The sequence below is a fragment of the Dromaius novaehollandiae genome, chromosome 13 (genome assembly GCF_036370855.1).
Source record: "Dromaius novaehollandiae isolate bDroNov1 chromosome 13, bDroNov1.hap1, whole genome shotgun sequence".
Lineage (NCBI taxonomy): Eukaryota > Metazoa > Chordata > Aves > Casuariiformes > Dromaiidae > Dromaius > Dromaius novaehollandiae.
Genome location: NC_088110.1, coordinates 21,910,171 through 21,929,040, shown reverse-complemented (window position 1 = coordinate 21,929,040; position 18,870 = coordinate 21,910,171). Strand labels below are relative to the sequence as shown.

At 42.5% G+C, this 18,870-nt stretch overlaps 1 long non-coding RNA gene across 1 annotated transcript; it reads left to right on the top strand.

Moving 5' to 3' along the window:
• The first annotated feature begins 408 nt into the window (after positions 1-408).
• Positions 409-3,922, top strand: LOC135329739 (uncharacterized). The gene is made up of 2 exons (XR_010391347.1): positions 409-1,714; positions 3,432-3,922. It is a non-coding gene; the product is annotated as an uncharacterized LOC135329739 (long non-coding RNA).
• The last annotated feature ends 14,948 nt before the right edge of the window (positions 3,923-18,870 follow it).

Here is an 18,870-nt window from a genome sequence, read left to right as displayed (position 1 = left end):
AAATTCTTTTTTGAGTGGTTATTTCTGGCTGGATTGAACAGTCCAGTTTCACCAGATTAGCTTACCAGATCACCAGTGGCACTGCTTGTGGAATAAGGAAAATACAGCTTTTATTGTATATTATGCTGTTCCGTAACGATGATAATGGCAAATCCCATTTTATATCATACAAATATGCTGGATTCTTATTCAGCTAATATTTTTCAATGGTTTTTCTTTCCATTTGCCCTGATGATCATCAACATATGAACTGAACTGAAATGAAGACATTAAAGAAGAAAGTATTAAGATCAGGGGTCATGAGTATTTGCTCTTGCGCTGAACCTGAAAGGAAATCTTCCATAAAGAAGTTTTTCCTGAAAGGCCAGTGAGAAGCTAACAGGAGCATTAAGATGGAAGATAGGATACCTATAAAAAGTTATGTTTCAAAAGAAGGATGTGGGAAGAAAGGGAAGTAGGGAAGGAAATGGTATTTTAAACCATATTAAAGTAAGAAACAGGTTTCCTAATTCTTACAGCCTTAATTAGTCCTTTTTTTTTTTTTTTGAAGTTAAACAAAATGGATTAATCTCAAAACATTGCATTAAATTTGCCACAGTTCCTGCTCTTCTATTTGTGTGGGTAGGACTTTCACAGAAGACCTCAGCAGTAATGACCATAAAACAAGGACAGCAGCCCAACACACAGCGAACAACCCATCAGTAATAAACCGGAGTGTGCAGCTCAGAGCAACACTCCAGTAACAAATTAGTTAGTGTGTGCGGCCCAGTGCCGAAGAACAACCCAACAATAACAAACCAGTGTGTGCAACCCAAAGCACTCAAGAGCAACCCAACAATAACAAACCAGCTTGCATGCCTGATGGGAGAAAAGAAATTCAGTAAGGAAACGGATTTCAGGCTGAATTTTCCAAGGGGTTATTATTATTAACAACAGAGAGTTAAACTATTAATGTTTAAATTAAGAATAATACCTTCTGGAGCCCAGTCCGGCTTCCATTGACTTTAATGGGACTAGGAATGGACCCAAAGTACCCTTAAGGGATTTAGCCAGTGTGGAGAACAAACTTTTACCTACAACTAATGAGCCCACCATGGCAAATGGAAATTTTGCTCATCTCCGCTGGATAATGTGAGCTGGCCTTTATGGGGAAATGGAAACTGTTTAAGTCCTGGCACCAAGACTGTGCTTATGGTAACCTGCTCTCAGATGCTACCGAGCTGGATGAGGGTTAGATCATCTAACGTGAGGATGCCTTTTCACCTCAGTGTTTTCCTGCTACGATGAAATTCCCAGACGGTCCTTCAAGCAGGATAAAAGAAGGCTAGACCCACTCTGCAGCTGACATAAATCATTCCTTATTGCATGAACCCCCTCCCAGCATTCCTTCACGAACACACACACACATACACCATTATATATATATATGATGGTGTAAATATATTATGGTTATGTTTTCAAGTCCAAATTCATCATCTGGGCCTCCCTCTGCAGAAACCCTCCCTGTCAAAGCAAGCTCACCCACACCCTGCTGAGAGGGATCTGACTCGTGAGGTCCTGGATACAGTCCGGAAAGCTCAGACCGAGCCAGCCTGCTCGAACTTCACAGCTTGAGCCCATCTCTGATAGAGTTTATACCTCCCAGATGCAACCAGACTGGAACAACAGGCATCTATCAGAAGGGATCCTGAGGAGAAGGCATGGTGAATCAGAGGTAGGGCGAGATCCTGCCTGAAATATGCTCTTTAAGAGGGGGAGATGTTAGTCATCGCCTTGCAGTCTTTCAACTTTTAACACCACTTAGTTTTCTTACTTTCTCCAAAAACTGCCCCCCTCGGTGCTCTGCACTGAGGTCACCCAGAGACATGGGGCAGGCGCTGGCTTTCATGCCTGTGCTCCACCCACCAGCCCCTTCTGCCCCTCCTAGTCTCTTCTGATCAAAGGAGACCAGAGAAAGTGCCTTCGAAAATAGGACATGGTCTGTGCTCTGCGGATAAGGAAGTCGGAGAGAGATCTGCATTAGTAAGGCCAAGAAAATACTATAGAAATTATGTGAGAGCTTTCTTTTCCCCCTTGAAAGACATAATCCCTAATGTTATAAACTGTGGTTTGGATCTCTCATTGGTTTGGCCCAGCGATTACTGCAGAGTGAATCTTGATTCAGACCAGTTTAGCTGGATCCAAAATACAACTGAAGGTGTTTGAAAATTATTTTCAATCTTCAGCACTCCAGAGACCGTGCTGGGAATGTAGCAAATAGATCAAGGAAATTAAAAGTAACATTGGGGTCACTGCTAGAGGTCAGGAGAGAAAAAGAAAAGTTGACCCTGATTAATCAGAAACATGATGCTGTTGAGAAGAGAAAATAGTTTGGGGTTTAGACTCCTGGCAAAAAACGGCAAAATACCAATAACTTCCATTGGCTGGATTTTTTCCTTCCAACCAAACCAGAGGAAATTCCTGAACTGACAATGAACAGGAACAATGAGTGAGTCAGTACCCTCAATGCCAGAAATTCTCTGGATTTCCTAGCCAGACTGATGTGTTTGGAAGGTCACAGTGATATAGAGATACATTTCTGTAAGACTTGGGGGTTGAAGATAAGCCAAGCCAAGATGCAGATAATGAACACAGAAATATTCCAAATACTCATAAAACATCATATCTTTTGAGAGAGGGAGACACACTTTCTCCCTCATTCTTTCCCTAAATTGTTTGTTCATTTATAGCATTATGTTGCTATTAGTTCTATATAAAAGGTGCTCAGATGCTGTCTGTGATGATGGCCCTGTAACACCTAACGATAGCTGTGGAAAGATAACATTAAGTAATCCTGACTATTAGTACTTTTAATCTGTCTAGTCTGATTCCAAGAAGACTTATTTCAGTTTGTAAAACGGGGCCCTGGAGATATCCGACACCAAAATGTATCAGTGCCAGAGGTGAAATTAGTGCTGCTTTTTTCAAGATGGCTTATGCCTTGCAGTGTTATGTCTTGGTTTTATTTTTTTCATGTTTACCTCTAATACTCATCAACATAATTGGGGATGCAGGGTCTGGTCTAGGGCTATTCTCAAAACCAAACCGAGTACAATTATATATCAAAATAAGTCTGATTTTAAAATTCAACCTGCTAGTGGCTCATGTTGAGGTCTGGCGAGTCACTTCTCCTCCTGCATCTGAGGATGGCACAGAGACGTGGTTACATCTGGACACCAGCTCCTTAAGGGTCCTTAAGGCATGAGCCTAGGAAGTGAGGCTGAACGGGGCAGCCAGGCGAGAGCCTAACGTGACATTCAAGTCCTAATGGGAGTTTTTCCTCTGGGCAAAAAGTTAGCATTGTTACCATACATTACCCATCTATTTACGTACTATGAATTTAAATGGAAAACTGTGAACTTTAACTGTGGGACATTTTTTTCCCCTGGTAGCTGTGAAGTCCCTAAAATTCCAGATCGTCGCTCTGATCTCACGCTGTTAACACTGTTACTAACACCCACACGACAGATAGGGGCTCCGAAGATATCCAGACAACACAAAGCAGATACCCTACATGATATTATTACTGGCATGCTATGAATCTTATTACTTTCAGCTACTATCAGTGGAGGAATGACCTCTCTGCAATGCAAATGCAACCAAAAACCACAGCCCCCGGCCCTTTTTCAAACTGAAATTTCCTAATCTCACACTACTCTATCAAACACACAAATATGCAACAATGGATGGAAAGAAAATAAGGCTTCTCTATATGAGAGCTGGATTAGAAAGGAATGACTGGAAAACCTAAATTGTAGTACAAGAGCATTCCAGCTTGGGGATCTGATGACACTGCGCCGAGCTCTGCTCCTGTGGTTTACAGTACCACCAGACTGTATAACTTACTAGAACAGTAACCTTGCATTAAACGGTTTCATCTGCATTGTCTGCATATTATTTTTCTCCGCTATAATCAGAGGAGTTACTATTATCATTAGATAAAGATGAAACATTAACCTGGGAAAAACAAGGCGTTTTTATTATTATTATTTGTTTATATCTAAAATTTCAAAGGGTACAGTTGGAGCAAAAGATATCCTCTGGAACACGCTGTCAGGAACTGCAAGTTGATACAGATGTATTGATTTAATCAGCCTGTATGACACCATTTATTTATGCAAAACATCTGTGACAAAAATGTGGTACTTTGAAGGCACAATGATACGCGCCGGGTCTTGTCTTGCACATGAAAATGTGTGATAAGAGCATCCACATGGCTTGGAAGGGTCGATTTTAGGGTGTATTTGCTTTTTGTACCATGTATATTCACATTACATAGGGTAGCTCAATGCCCAGGCAGGCGACAGGACTCCTTTCAAGGACTGCAGTACATTTTAGATTAGAGCTCAAAACTGCAATCCAGCACATCAGACTGAAACTGAAAAAGGGGCAGAGAAACTGAAAAGCATACATGTTTAAAAAAAAAAGAAAAAGAGTTTACTTTTGTGATCTATATTGGATACAAAATAAAGAGCTTTTTAAGCCATGGGAAGGCAAAACTTGTCTGCAAATTTAAGAGATTGCATGATTGAAGAGAATATGGGATTGTCATCTCTTAAACAACAGTATGAGAAAATACTTGGAGTTCATACATACACCAGCAAAAGTTTACATGATAAATCAGTAGCTTGAGTGCTTCCAGAATACTAGTACATATGAATGTGTTGAAACTATTGTTTCTGTTGTCTTTTTAATGCTACTGGGAAGCTTTTTGTGGTAAAGCAACAGAGCCATTGCCAGCTACATTATTACAGTCTCAGTCTAACATCTGCAATTACTATGGAGTAAACGGTTCGCATCCCATATGAAATATAAAAAAAAATGAGGAACAGATTTCACTATTATTCTCTCTCCCTGCGAATTCTGTGACATTTTTTACTGTATAATCGTGCCTGGGCAGTTTAAAGGTCTGGAAGAGATGGAAGCCAAAGTGCTTATTTACAATTAGTGATGGCTTAACATCAAAAGGAAAAAAAGGAAGAATTTGGTGGTTCAGAAAAACGTCAGAAGAGTTCACATGATTATCGGAAATCTATGGAAGCGCTCTCTAGAAATCAGACTGAAACACAATGAGAAGAGGCCATCATTTTCTGTTTTCTGCAAATGTTCCTGAAAAAGTGTGTGATTTGAACATGTCATCCCACTTTTTAAATTCCTTTATTGGATTCCTCTTCTCTGTCGCATCTGACCCAAGGTGCTTGTTTTGCCTTTCCAAGCTGTTCATAACCTGGCACTCCCTTGTCTCCCTCCCATGATCAAGCACCCACCCCTACACCCATCCGCTCTTACCACCACCATCCATCACCCTGCTTCTAACACTGTCCTTCTCAACATCCTGTTTCTCAGATCTGGGAGGAGATCCTACCATAAATATCCATCAAGCTAGCTTAGTTCCTTGTTTCAAAGCTCTCTTTTAACTTTTTATTTTGCCACAGTGCTTACAAAGAGCAATAAAATCTATGAAAAGTTAGGTTTCCTGGAGTAAGGAAATACTTTTGCCATTATTTCTGACCAGTACCAACTTGCCTCTTTTTCTGTGCAAGCCATCTTTGAAAGAAGGCCTGCTGTGTGGTTGTTCAGAGAGCAAAGGACAAAAACTATGCCACCAGTTTATAGTTTTTCCTATTTCAGGTTTCTCCAGGTTGGACTCTTTTGCACAAGGTGTCTGAGGGACTGGACCTAGTGATGAAGACTTCATGGTTGCTGGGCTGGTTTGGGCCATCCAGTGGGGATGTGGTGCTTGCACTCACTTCTCTTGGCACTGTGTGGCCTTGAGGCAAAGTTTAATTTGTGGGAAAGCCTTGGCCAACTAGGATGGTTTCCTAGCCTTTAAAAAAAATATGAAAAAAATATATGAAAAAATTGCTTTTATAGAGCTGCCAAAACCGGTGTTTCTTGTGCACTGCTATTGCAGCCCCAGATAGGCATTAGACAGCAAGCCCTCGATGCCATGCAGTAACCGCTGATTCCATACTGGACACTTCTAATGCCAAAAACTACTGCAGAAGTAGCCAATGCAGGCCTTAATATGCACAGCACTTCCAAAACACTTTTATATCTTTAAAGCACTGTGCAAACAGGGGCTAATTAAACTTTAATTAAGGTCTTGACAGGTAAAATGCTTTCCATTTGGCTTTTAGCTAATGCTTATTCAATGCCAATGGAAATCGCCTAAGACCCCAACCAAAAGAGTCCCAGGATACTTAGAATCTGATTTGCAGCATACATCCGACTAAAAGCTGAGTGAACACTTTTTTGTAAATGTATTTACTTATCCTTTTTTTTTTAATATGATTTCCTTTCCTTTTTTTTTAATATGATTTCCTTTTTTTTTTTTTCCTGCACAAAGGTAAATAAATAGCAAGCTGGAATTATATGATGGAATATATGTAAAACAGAGGGGAAAGGTTAAATGACAAAGTGAAATTGGGCATTAAAACAAAACTGCATTCTCAGGGTGTAAACGAAGTGTCCGATTCTTTCATCAAAAGTGTTTACAGCTTATTTTTGTAATATGAGTCTAAGTGGATAATGTAACACACAGCATGGGTCTGTGCATAAATACATTCCTGTTTGTGATTTTAAAAATCATAACGTTCTTTGAAATATGAAAATCTTGAGTCTTGATACAATCCATATTATTGAACTGATGCCAGCTACCAATATTTATTTGATTGGCTTGCAGCAACCCGTGAATTTGGTAAAGAGCTGGCTTAAAATCACAGCCTCCAAAAGGTGGTAATGAAGTGACACAAATGCTAAGTTGTGCTGTGACGCACAGAGGTACTGAGGACTTCCTCCTTCCCTGCTTAAGCTTCTATGGAAATCCTTGATCTTTAGGTACTTTGGAAAATCAGGTCATTCAAGACCAAAGCTATGATTTTCAGAAGCAATCTGTGACTTAGGAACTCAAGACTCTCAAAGTAAAATCTTGATCTTGCTGATGTCAAGAAGAAAAAGTGCCAGCGTCTAGAGGAGCCCTGGGATCTCATCTGCACATCTCAAAGTTCACCGTTTTTTATTTAGTCAATGTCTCCATCTTAAGAAGCTTCTTTTAGTTGTTTATGGCCAAAATCAGATCATAGCACAACAGGTTTGTTGAATACCTCTCCTTCAGTTTGCCACAAGGGCCCTGTTGGCAGAGAAACCCCCAAGGACACTGCAATTAGATCGTCTTACCCCGTGCAGAGAGAGCAGCACGCTGCAGGCCACGGTGTACGGTAGAGGCGCTTGCTGCCTGGTCCTTGCAGTGGAAGTGGTTTCGTGTCAGGACCGTGGGCCCCGGTGCCAGGTGTGAAGACCACGTCACGTTGCCTCCTGCCATCTCTAAACTCCTTCCAACAGGAGAGTTAGGCCATACGGTTGTGTGGACATACTCCTGTACGTATAGAGTCCACCTGTGGTTTGGGTGTACCACAAGGACAGCAGGGGAATTGGTGCCCACATTTGGGCACCAATTCATTGGAAATTCTGGTCAAAAACCACTTTAAAAAACCTGCACTTGGAACAGCTTGTCCTATACCACCTGATGTTTGTGCTGAGAGCGTAAATCAAGCTGCTTCTCTCTTATATCACACCCTTCATATTCTCCCAGTTACCGCACATCGGCAGTGTGTTCTGGCAGGGTTTGCTGAGAAATGTTTTGCAACCTTGGAAGAAGAGAGAATGCCGCTATAAGCTCTGAGAAATCCATGTTCGTTTGTGACTGAGAGCTTTTTGGATGCACTCAGTACATTTTTAATAACGAGCTCATTGGCAGAACTTTCTCAAATCGTTGGTCTCTTGCACTAGAAAACAAAGAGACAGTTTCTTTCAATTGAACTTGCTGTCAGTTGTTCTTGTTTCTTGCTCTGCTACAGGAAGCATTAGAAGCCAATATTTTTAATAACTGGGATCCAAGCAGCGTTCTCACTTCTCCTTGATGTTTTGTTCTGACCAATTTATATAAAATGTCTTGAAATTCTAATCAAGTTCACCATTAGGAACAGTTCCTGTTCTTCATTCAACATTTTCCTTTGTTTAATTTCATCCAATTTCTCCTAAATTTCTTCTTATGCCAACCAAACAATTCCTTTCCTTTCTTAGTGGTTTAGAGCCCTCATATACATGCAGACAGTTATCATATCCTCTCTTAGTCATAATTTGGCCAGATTGTACATATTTCAGTCTTTTAATCTTTTCTCATAAGCCAATTCCCTCAGATTCTTCAGCATTTTTGTTACTTTTTTTTCTGTTTTCTTATTTTTTGTCTGAGTTCTGTCCACTTTGTTGGTGTCTTCCTGTTACTGAGGTTCCCTGGATGGAACAGCATTTGTGAAATTGGAGCACCACCATCACCCCACTTAGGAAAACTGCTACCTCTCTGGTCTGTTAGGCTCCATCTCTCTCTATGGAGTCCTCATACGAGACATGTTTTCCACTGCCATATCATACAGGCAGAAGATGTCAAATGTTCTGCCCTATTGCTGGTGAGGGTAGCTACCCCTGCATACATGTAGACTCTTTCTGCTGGAGACAATTTAGCCTGAGTTATCACTGTCTTGCCAGTAGTTCAACTTCTTTGTCTTTCGCAAGTGTTTCCCATCGATCTGCAAATTGATGAGCTTTTGGCTTGCTTCTTCTTCCAGTTTATAAATGGAGACTTAAAGTGAGTCTTAACTCCTGTTCCTCTCCCATCAGCACTTCCCCCAGCTCCTCAAACTTGACATGTTGAAATTTATCATTAGTCTTCATTTCTGATATTTCAGCCAATGCAGAGACCACAGACAAGTGCTTATATCCAGGCCAGTTTGACTCAATCTTTCAAATAAGATTTTATGAAGCTATCAAACACGTCACTAAAATACAGATATATTTGCCCAGAACCCATTGTAGCTATGTAGCTATTTAAAACTGCCTGGCAGGCGATTAAAGTTGGAGTAGCTAGCCACAAGAGTGTCAGTCCTTTTTATGGAGATCATCTGGTAGTTTAGGGCCAAATGTAATGTTTTCTAAACTAGTATTCCTCCGTGCTAAAACTTCACCCTCTCTGAAAGCCAACTGCCCTATCAGCACATCAGAGCTGCTCGGTAGTAGGAATAAATCTGGACTCATCTCCTTGACCAGACAGATCTAATCAACACTCTGTCATGTCCAGATGGAAAATCAAAGCCAGCCTGGAGACCACACGAGCCACGTCAGTGTCCTCCTGTGCATTAGCTAATTTAGCTTGTCTCCTGGTTGCTCTGGCACAGCTACGGGGTGTCAGGACTGGCAGAGGGAGCTGATGCCACCCATGTGGACATGCCCTTACAGCACCTGTAAGTTGCTGTGAGTTGTATCAACCCAGTGCAAAAGCAGCTTGGAACCAGGAAAGCAGAAGTCCAAGACCTGAGGCCGCTATTTGTGCTGTTGGCCTGTCATCACCTGCCTTAATAGTTAACATTATAATTAGATTTAAGAGAGAACATAAGGAATGCATTTGTCTGGAATTACTTATCATTTATAAGCCGAGGCTCGCATGAAGAAGATAGGAACAGCCTTAGCAGGTCAGACTGAAGGTCCCCGCCAAATAATGTCCGATCTGCAACAGTGGCCAGTAGTGAGAGCCCAGGAAAGAGTACAAATGTAGGTCAATTATACAGGGATACTTTCCCCCAAATACTTGCCTAATCTACAGTGGTTTCTGGCTCAGGCACTTTCTGAACCAGACGTGGCGTCTTTGTATTTAATACAAAACACAGATGGGTTTTTAAAACCTTGGATGAGTTTTTCTTTCATGAATGTATGCAGTAAACTTTTAGCACTCACAGTATCCTGTGGCAAGGAGTTCCTCGAGATGACTAAGCATGGCATCAAGGAGGATTGCTGCTAGATGGTTTTAACTACCAGCTCCATTTCATGCCTCTGAGTTTCTGTATTAGCAGGAAAAACAGTGCATATCTGCTTGCTATTCTCTCCTTGTCACTCACAATACCAGGGACCTCCATCGTATCTTCTCTCAGTCATCTCTCTTCTGGCTGAAGAAACCTAGTCCATTTAATCGTTCTTGTACTGAAGCCTTTCTAAGTCTTTAATTATCCTCTTTGAGCCTGTGCCAGTTCAACTATTTCCTTTTGGAGATGGAAGATTGCAGGTGTTTCAGGTGAAGATGCACCAAGGGTTTATAAAATGGCATAACAATTTTTTGTTATATTCTGCATATCTTTCTTAACGATTTCTAACATTCACTTTGCTTTTTTAGAGCTATAGATATAATCTCTTACACAGGATAATTGATTTTATAGGAATCTCTGTTATAACTCCAAAATCTTTCTGCTCAACAGTTAGAGTAAATTTAGAGCACATGTAAAATTAGGATTTCCTCACATAAATGTCACTTGACATTTATCTACCTTGAATTTTATCTGATATTTTATCACCCAGTCCTGCATTTCTAGAATTATTTTTGATATCTCATCACAATCAGCCTTTATCTCTAGTTCCTGAATAATTTAGTACTATCAGCTCAGTTCTCCTCAATCTCTGTCTATTCTCAGATCATGACTTCTTTTTAATTTTCCCTAGGATTGATGCTAGATTCCAATTTATCTGTTGAATGGAGTGACCCATACAGATCTATAGCATTAATGACTGCTGAAGTGCCTTGGAAAGCATTTATCCCTGCTAGGATGAGTGATGTGAGAAGAGTAATAGGTAGAAATTTCCTCTTATTCCTGGAAATAAATTACAATTATTCTTAAAGTCTGCAGACGTCTGGCTGTTACATCATCTGAGGCTCTGGTGTTTTTAGCTAACAAGCACTAACAAAGGAGATGCATTTCCTTCAAGGAATTTCACCATTCACACATCTGATGTTAATTCTCATTGGGCCAAAACAAGAATAGGAATAAGTGACTTATTCAGTTTATGTTTACTTTTTCCCAGGCCACAAAACTTCCATTGACTATGAAACTTAAATTTACTGCATAACAAATGCCTACTTTCATAATAAGTTAATAAAGCTGTTTCATAAATAACAGCACGAGAAGCTACAGATGCTGACCTAAAAAAAATAAATAAAAAAAAATACAAGCAACATTCGGTTTTAATCTCTATTTCTTTACTGAATATTTATCGCACTCTCTGAGACCTGAAGAAATGCAGTTCTCCCCTGTCCATTGCTCTGGGAGATGCACCGGGCACTGAAGTCTGCAGAGGGACGAGGAGAGGGAACCGCTGTGCCCTTGGGCTGTCGGGCCGGGCCGGGGACAGGCTGCCCGGGCAGCGTCGGGGCAGCGCTGGCTGCTTGCAGGCTCAGTCCCACGTGCCGGCTCACGTCCTGTGGACCCAAAACAGCAGATTTTCTGGGCGGGCGGAAAGCGTGGCTGAGCAAATATGCACGTTGGGCCAGGAAGGGGAATAAAACACGATGTTGATTACTATCTAAATACTACCCCCTTTGAAGTGTGCAGGTCTGTGTTTGGGGAGGATCGAATACTCTTTTCTCACAGTTTGAGGCACATCATGAGCTATTTTGTGTTCTTGCCATGGTGAACATTATTTCATTATGGCTTGTTGCAAGGGGCTAAATAAGGTAAAGGGCAGGGAAAGCGTTAGGATAAGGACGCCCTATGGTCAGAAGCCTGCTGTCCAGCCGAAAAATGCCTACGCTGTAGCTCAACGCAGGCATCGGCTGCCTTTGGGTCCGACTGCTCGGCGGGAGCACAGCAGCGGGCGGGAGAGGCAGGGTGCCCTCAGCGTCCCCTTCCACGCTGCCCAGGTCCAGCAGTGCCAGCCAGGGACCAAGAGGCAGCAAGAGAGCACAGGTGGGATAACTGCCTTGGAAAAATATCTCCATAATGCACCATCCCCCTCCACTCCTTTATGAAGTGTGAGAAGCTGAGATTTAAGCTTTATTCCTCCCCGGGTAAGCTGTATTCTTTCCCTTTCACCTTATTCTCCTTCGGGCAAACTGCAGGGTAATAAACTCAGGCCACGGGGACTTGCACACATGAGGAATTTGGCCAGTGTTATATTTGGCCCCTTCCCTCCCAACACACACAGAGTATAATATATAGGTCATGTATTTAAAGGCTGTATGAGCCTTTAAATGAGCCTCAGATTTTCTACTGCTTGTTCAAATTCTCTCCTTTTTCCTGAAGCATCTGCTATGGGGTGAACCAGTGGGTGCCAGTACCAGTCAGGATGGGGCCAGGCCAAGTGGGGCTCTCCTGTGTCAACGTCTTTGGGGATTTTACCACACTTGGATGCAGGGTGGAATCAGAGATCTGGGATTAGTTGTTCTTCTGTGTCTTCTGCTTGTGCCACTGAGATGTAAAACAGAAAGCATCAGCTTGCAATAAATTCACAGATGTGTTAAGTAACGCACAATGGAGGTCCTTTCAGCAGACTGTCAAAAGGAAAAGGCTACGCTGTGAGTATGAAAGGGCAGGCTGCATCTCCACTGAATTTGGCTGATTTGATTTTACATCTGCTCCCCAACCCATTACAACCTCATTTGTAGGCTTCATCCGCATCCGCTGTCCTGTCTCTGGCTGCAGACGGTCACTTTGCTGTGTCAGGCGTTGCCTTCACCATAACATGCCCAAGAACAAGGGCCCTCATCCTTCCCAGGGATGCTGGGGTTGCAATGACAGTGCTAGTGCTGAGGAAGGTTTCTGAGCGTTTAAAGATTTTGGCAGGTACTTTAACAAAAAGGAGGGAAACTTTCGGCTCATGCAGAGACCGTTTTCTCAACCACAAATAAATCAGATATTTGGCATTTTCTGAGTTGCCGCCCTCCAGAAAGAACAACACATGACTGACTGTGGAGGGATCAAGTGTAATGGATAAGGAGAAGGATAAGGACATACCTACGGCTCTAAGTCTGTGGTATGCATTTCAAAGCCATGCTGAAGACCTGGGCTGGTATGCCCTCAGCAGAGCTATTGGAAGACACGTTTTTTTTTTACGGCTAGAGATCATTTTCTCTTGAATATGAAAACCTGGAGATAAAAAGGTCTCTATTTACAAGTGGTGGAGCAGAGAGGCTGCAAACTGCATCCCTGAGCCAGCAAAGATTTCTATTCTTGGGTGGGAGCTGAATGGGAAGTCAGTGAAGTTTCCACACTTTGCAGATGTGACCGGGAATGGCCTGCTGCGCGTCGTCCCTGACACCTCTGGCCTCTTCCGAACCCTTTGCCTTTGGGAACCTCTGAATTATGCCTGTGTAAAACCCACAGAAAAGAGCAGAAGTGAAGCAGAATCCAGCTTTTCGCATTTCCCTCTGTACGAGCTTGATCCTTCTGCTCGTCCCTTCAAATGCCTTTCTGGTGTAGGCCACCTCACTCTGAAAGCTGAGGGCAAAAATCCGGTGCCTGGGAGAGGAGCGTGGCAATGCAGGCTCACGGGCACAAGCAGGGAGGATGGCAGGACTAAGACCCTTCGCATATTCACTGTTGTCCAGGTTGGCAAGACCCAGAAGCCTTCCTCTGCTCAGAAATGAGGTCAGCTCCTATGTGTAGGACGTGCAAATAAGGGCAGTTACTGGTTCTTTGTGGTGCCTGCAGTAAGGCATGTTTAAACAGAAGTCACATTTTTAAAACTTTCAGTCTGAAAGCTGATCTGAGAAAGATTCCTTACACCAGAGAAACTCCATAACGGGAGCCTTTCTCCAATTATTCCTACATACTGGGACAACAAATGTATCTAGCTGGGAGCCTTGCCATTTAGCTTCCTCCTATGTAGAAATAAGGGAAAGGTTGAGAATTAAGGTTGAGAATCCCTGCTGTACCCCTGTAAAGTAATAATAGCAGCATCAGTAATAGCTCTTAAATCAGGAGAAGGGCTTGCTGCAGTTTGCTCCCACGAGGCTTGCATGACAGTATTTAACGTTCACGAGAATGACATGTTCCCAGCAAGAACATTCTCATTTGCATTATGGCAGGACATGGAGACCCAAGTTGGATTTTAAGTGTTGAGCAAACTTGATACGACAACATAGTCCTTGTTTCCATACTATGTTTAGTCTAAGCTAACCCTTTTCGGACCCTCCTCCCTGTTCAGAATGAGAGCTTTGTGAAAAGGCACACACAAAGTAACAGCAACAGCAAGAAATGAAAATGCATGAAAGGGGGAGAGAAAAGGATGCAAAAGCACTTGAACCTTTATTGACTCCAGAATTTCTATAAATCCTTAGATTTCCTCATTTCCCAATAAATAAAAAGAGAGTTCCTAGTAAATGTAAAGAGAGTTAAGGCTGCACTGTTAATTATCAGAATGTGAAATGAACGCTTAGATGACTGACTTTGTCTATTTTAGAAAAATAAAATCAAAGTCTGGGTAGAAAATTCATTGTGTTTTAATATGCAAACATTATGCCAAGGCAAGTCTTTTATTAACACACGGGTGAGAAATAAGTGGACACGTGTTTTGCTAGCCACAAAGCCAGTGATAAGCCCAAAGTACATGGAAGAAGATATCATTATCAGACCAAACCACACTCTCCAACTGCAGTCTGAACTATTGCATGGGTAACTAGTTCTGATTTTGCAAAATGATAAAATTCATGTTCTTACAAAAGTACAGCTTCCAATTTGTAAGGACTCCAGTGTCGAGATCCAAACCCCTTTACAGCAGATAGAAATGACTCATTAACCTGGCTTGGATCAGGCTCCTATCTGGAAAAGTCCCATAAAACAATGCTGAGATTTTACATATATACAATCTACAGAATTACTCCTTGTGTTTTATTTTTATAATCACATAGGTAAGAGTTGAAAAGTAAGGAAGCTGATCTATTACTGGGGAATAGAAAAATAAGGAGAAAATTGAGTCCTAATAAAAAACAATAAATTATCCTTGTGGGATGAATATTTCAAATCAGAGGATCAACCTAATGCAGATATTTAATTTATAAATGAATCAGGGTGTTTTTAGGAGCACAAATCCCAAAGTAGATAGTAGCACTTTTACTTCTAGTTTAGCTAGAAGCCTTTAAAATGCTGCCCATAATTATATGGTTGTTCTTATGAATATGAAGCACACAGATGGGGTATACACAGAGGTGTAATAATGTGCTGTATTCATTTAAAAAACAGAAAATGTTATGCATCTTAAAGCAATAATTTGATGTACTTTCTTTGTGTTCAGCTTGAAGGCTACCTAGAAACCACTGTGAATATAGGAGATTATAAGCAAGATAACTTTCTCAGTGGTTTTTTTTCTGTAAAACAAAGCAGAAAATTAAGATCTATATCTTCTACTGCAACAAATATGCCATTAAATATAGTAATGTCATACAAATTACAGGTCACTAAAAGTATATACATAATAAAATACAATGTAATAAAAGTTTCTTGTTTTCATAAATAAGTATGATGTAACATAGAACAAAGTTTTCACTACAAATGATTTTTTAAAGTACTACGCAGTGATTTTAAAATGGAACTGATATCTGCAACCTTGGCTGTAATATAATACCTTTAATACTTTGTATCACAATAACATACCAGTTACTAATGTTATTTTTTACTGTAAAGGATATTTTATAAGGTTCAATATCTATATTGTGGCTGTTAATGTGTTCAGTGATTTATGACTGATTTTGTTTTTCAAATCCAGAGGTCTGTGTTTCAAAGAAATATTTTGCCAGCTTTGTTGCTCAGTGTTTTTAAATTCCATTTCAACGTTAATGTATTTTTAAAGAGTCAAGCTCAAGAATAGAAATAGAACATATTTTCTGAAAACTCTACAGCCATGTATAGTTTTCATCTACAGCCTCGCATTCATCATCATCTCCCTGCTGCTTTATAGCCACGGACTTTATTATTCTTTTCTTTTTTGCTAGTTAGAAGCATTAACGAGATATCATTCTCCTGCTTTGGTAAAGTCGCTCTCATGTTGCTTGTTCAGTTGATAAAACTCAAAAGTCAGCAAGCAGCGAGACCACCACCGAAACTTCATCCTGCAGATTCCAGCTCAGCAAACTCACAAAACAAGCTTCACATTTCGCCCTTGTTCACTGCTCTTACTTTAAAGTGCCTTGAATTTCGGGAGCAGCTGTAGAGAAATCTTCCCATCCCACATTTTCATCATCAAAGAATCCAGTATGCTACAACTGAGACGGATCGCAAAAAATACAAACAAACAATATGTACTGTACACCCAGGCAAACGGATTAAACACCAGAGAAAACGCTCGTAGACATGAGATTTCCTGAGCTTTTCCCCCTCGCTCTGTGCACTACTTACTTGTAATTACGTCTGGGGCCATTCCTTCCTATTCCACAGGATAAACTGGAATATACTACTCGGCAGTTTTGTCTCTAGCTCTTTAAACACTAGAGACCTTATAAGCAAACAACCTTTTTTTTCTGCCTGTTATGAAATTTTAATGTTCTTCCAAGACTCTCAAAAATCAAACCAACTTTCTTCCCTCCTCCTGCCCCAACAACTTGGCTTTTTAATGCCTTTTGTTTCAGAACCGTACCCAAACCAAATATAAGAAACCAGGGGAAAACAGCGCTTTAAAAAGGGGTTAAAGTGCCCCTTGTTTTCCCGCATCTTTTCCCGCTCCTGGGAAACGGCAGGATCGTGCTGGGGGCATTTGGAAGGGGCAGAGCCCTCGGAAGGGGGTTCACGGCGGCTGGGAGCGCCAGCGCTGGAGCACAGCCGTCCGCCCAACAGCTTTGTGATGGATGTGTTTATCCTTAAAACTAAGCTCCCATTCAAAACTGGAATAGCTGGGCTCCGAGAGGCGCGCGACCGAAGGGAGCTGAGAGAAGACGGGGTGGATGTTAAGGGTCCTTGTTTAAGCGCTCTCTGATGTGTCGGTGCAAAAATTTAAATTACAGGTGCTCTGTTGAGCACCTTTCACCCTAAAGGATCCTGACAGGCTTCCCACAGGGAGGGCCGAGCAATATTTCGCTGGGAGAGAAGGCAGCGGGATGCGTGTGCTGCACTCACCCTGCAGCCTTTGCCTCTGAGCGCAGCTGGGCTCAAAGAACAGCAACAGCGAGCAATCGTGAAAGCCAAGAGATGAGGATAAATGGCATAAAATAAGTAAAAAGGCATGATTACTCCAACGTACTTTCTCAACCCAATACTTGCCTGGACATCGTAGCTAATGCCCTGAGCTCTGACAAAGATATCTTTGCAGTTCTTTGTGATCTCCCTCACCTTAACACCTCCAATTTCCTAGTATTTGGCAATGACTCCTCTAAAACACCTCCTACTCCCAATCCTGCATTGCTCAGACTTCAATGTCAGCCATGGCCCATTTGAGCCTTCTCTAATTTACACCAAGTACTTGCAGCCGAAGGAGTTGTTTGGGGAGCCAGCTGGGAATCCTTCACCGGCTCCTTACACGGCTGTCGTGCACCCCAAGATGCAAAGCAGACAGTACACGAGTAGGAAGGCAGGGAGTTAGAAAGTTGCAGCCTGAATTCCTCCACTTCAGAATTTATGACTTCTGAGGAGCACCAGGACAAGCCGTTACCTATTCTGCACAGGGCAAAGGTGAGGATTAATTCATGAAGGATTGCCTGGGGCTTTGAAGATGGCTAGAGTATGATAGGGAGCGAAGCTGTGCTTTAACAACACTCAGGGCTCTCCCTGCTTCCCACGAGAGGCGTCAGGAGAAGGGGGATGTGTAACACCAATGATGTGATTAATAGAGACGTGGGGAAATGCAGCAGGAATTTCACAACCTTCACAAGCATTGTGTTGTCTCGGCACAAGGAAATCTGACTTTGCTGGCCTTGGATGCGGAGGAGAAAGACATTGGGTGGCTCCCTCGTCTCCACATACCTTCCACACCAGTCCATCAGCATGAGGATGGGAAGTAGAAAGAGCAGAAATACCTCTAAGAGAGGTCAAGGGAAAGAACTTGGAGTAAGAAAGAGAGGAAGATTTAGAGGCGGGAGGGTAGGACATTGGCATGGGTGCAGAGTGGGAATTTTGGGGGTGTGCAAGAGGCCATCCCTACCTACAACAGCTCATGGAGAGCAGATGCTGTGTCCCCACAAAGGAGAAGACGCTGCACCGCCAAGCTCCCCGCGACCCCTCACCGTCCCGGCTGTGCTTAGCCGCTACCCGGAGCCGCGGTGCAGCCAAGTGCTGCCCAGGGCTGCCTGGGAACGGGGCCGGGCGAAGAGCTGCGTGCATCAGCGGCTCACTCCCACGGCCGGGGCAGCATTGTTCTCTCCGAGCAGACATGTTTCCTTCCAAGCAGCAGACATGGAAAGAAAAACACACACAAAAACAAATCATCTCGTCCTTCCTTCTCCGGATGGCGAGCAGCCCACTCCCGCTTGTCACTGAGGCTTGAGGTGGACGTGATCCCAGGCTGACAGAGGAGATGCTGCAGCTGTACCATATGATGGGGGGATGGAGAAAAAGTCTCCCGAGATCCTTTTCCTTGGTAAACCCCCTCTTGGGGATGGCTTCCACCTCTGAAGCTTTATCCTGTGCTTCTCCCCGGTGGCGTGTCTCCCCAAGGCTACGTGCACCACTGCCAGGCTAGCCGAGCACATCTCAGAGCAGGCACGGACTGCACGTGGACCTTCTGCATGCTGAACTATGCTTGGCTGGGAAGGGTCTGAATTAGACAATGACTCTATTGGATGTTTGTAATAGTCACCCAGCTCATATCCCTGCTTCTCTGTAAGTCCTGGAGCTTTCTTAAGGTCTTCCAGGGGATCACAGGCTGAAAGGCTGTGACCAGGAAAAAAAGTCACCACTGAAAGAAGCTGAAATGCCCATGGAATATTTTATATTTCCTTCTGGGCTGCATCCAGTCCTCATGTCTAGGAGTTATTCAGCACTGGGTACACCTTTAAAGAGAAAAGGTCTTGCGTGTTTTTAAAGGAAT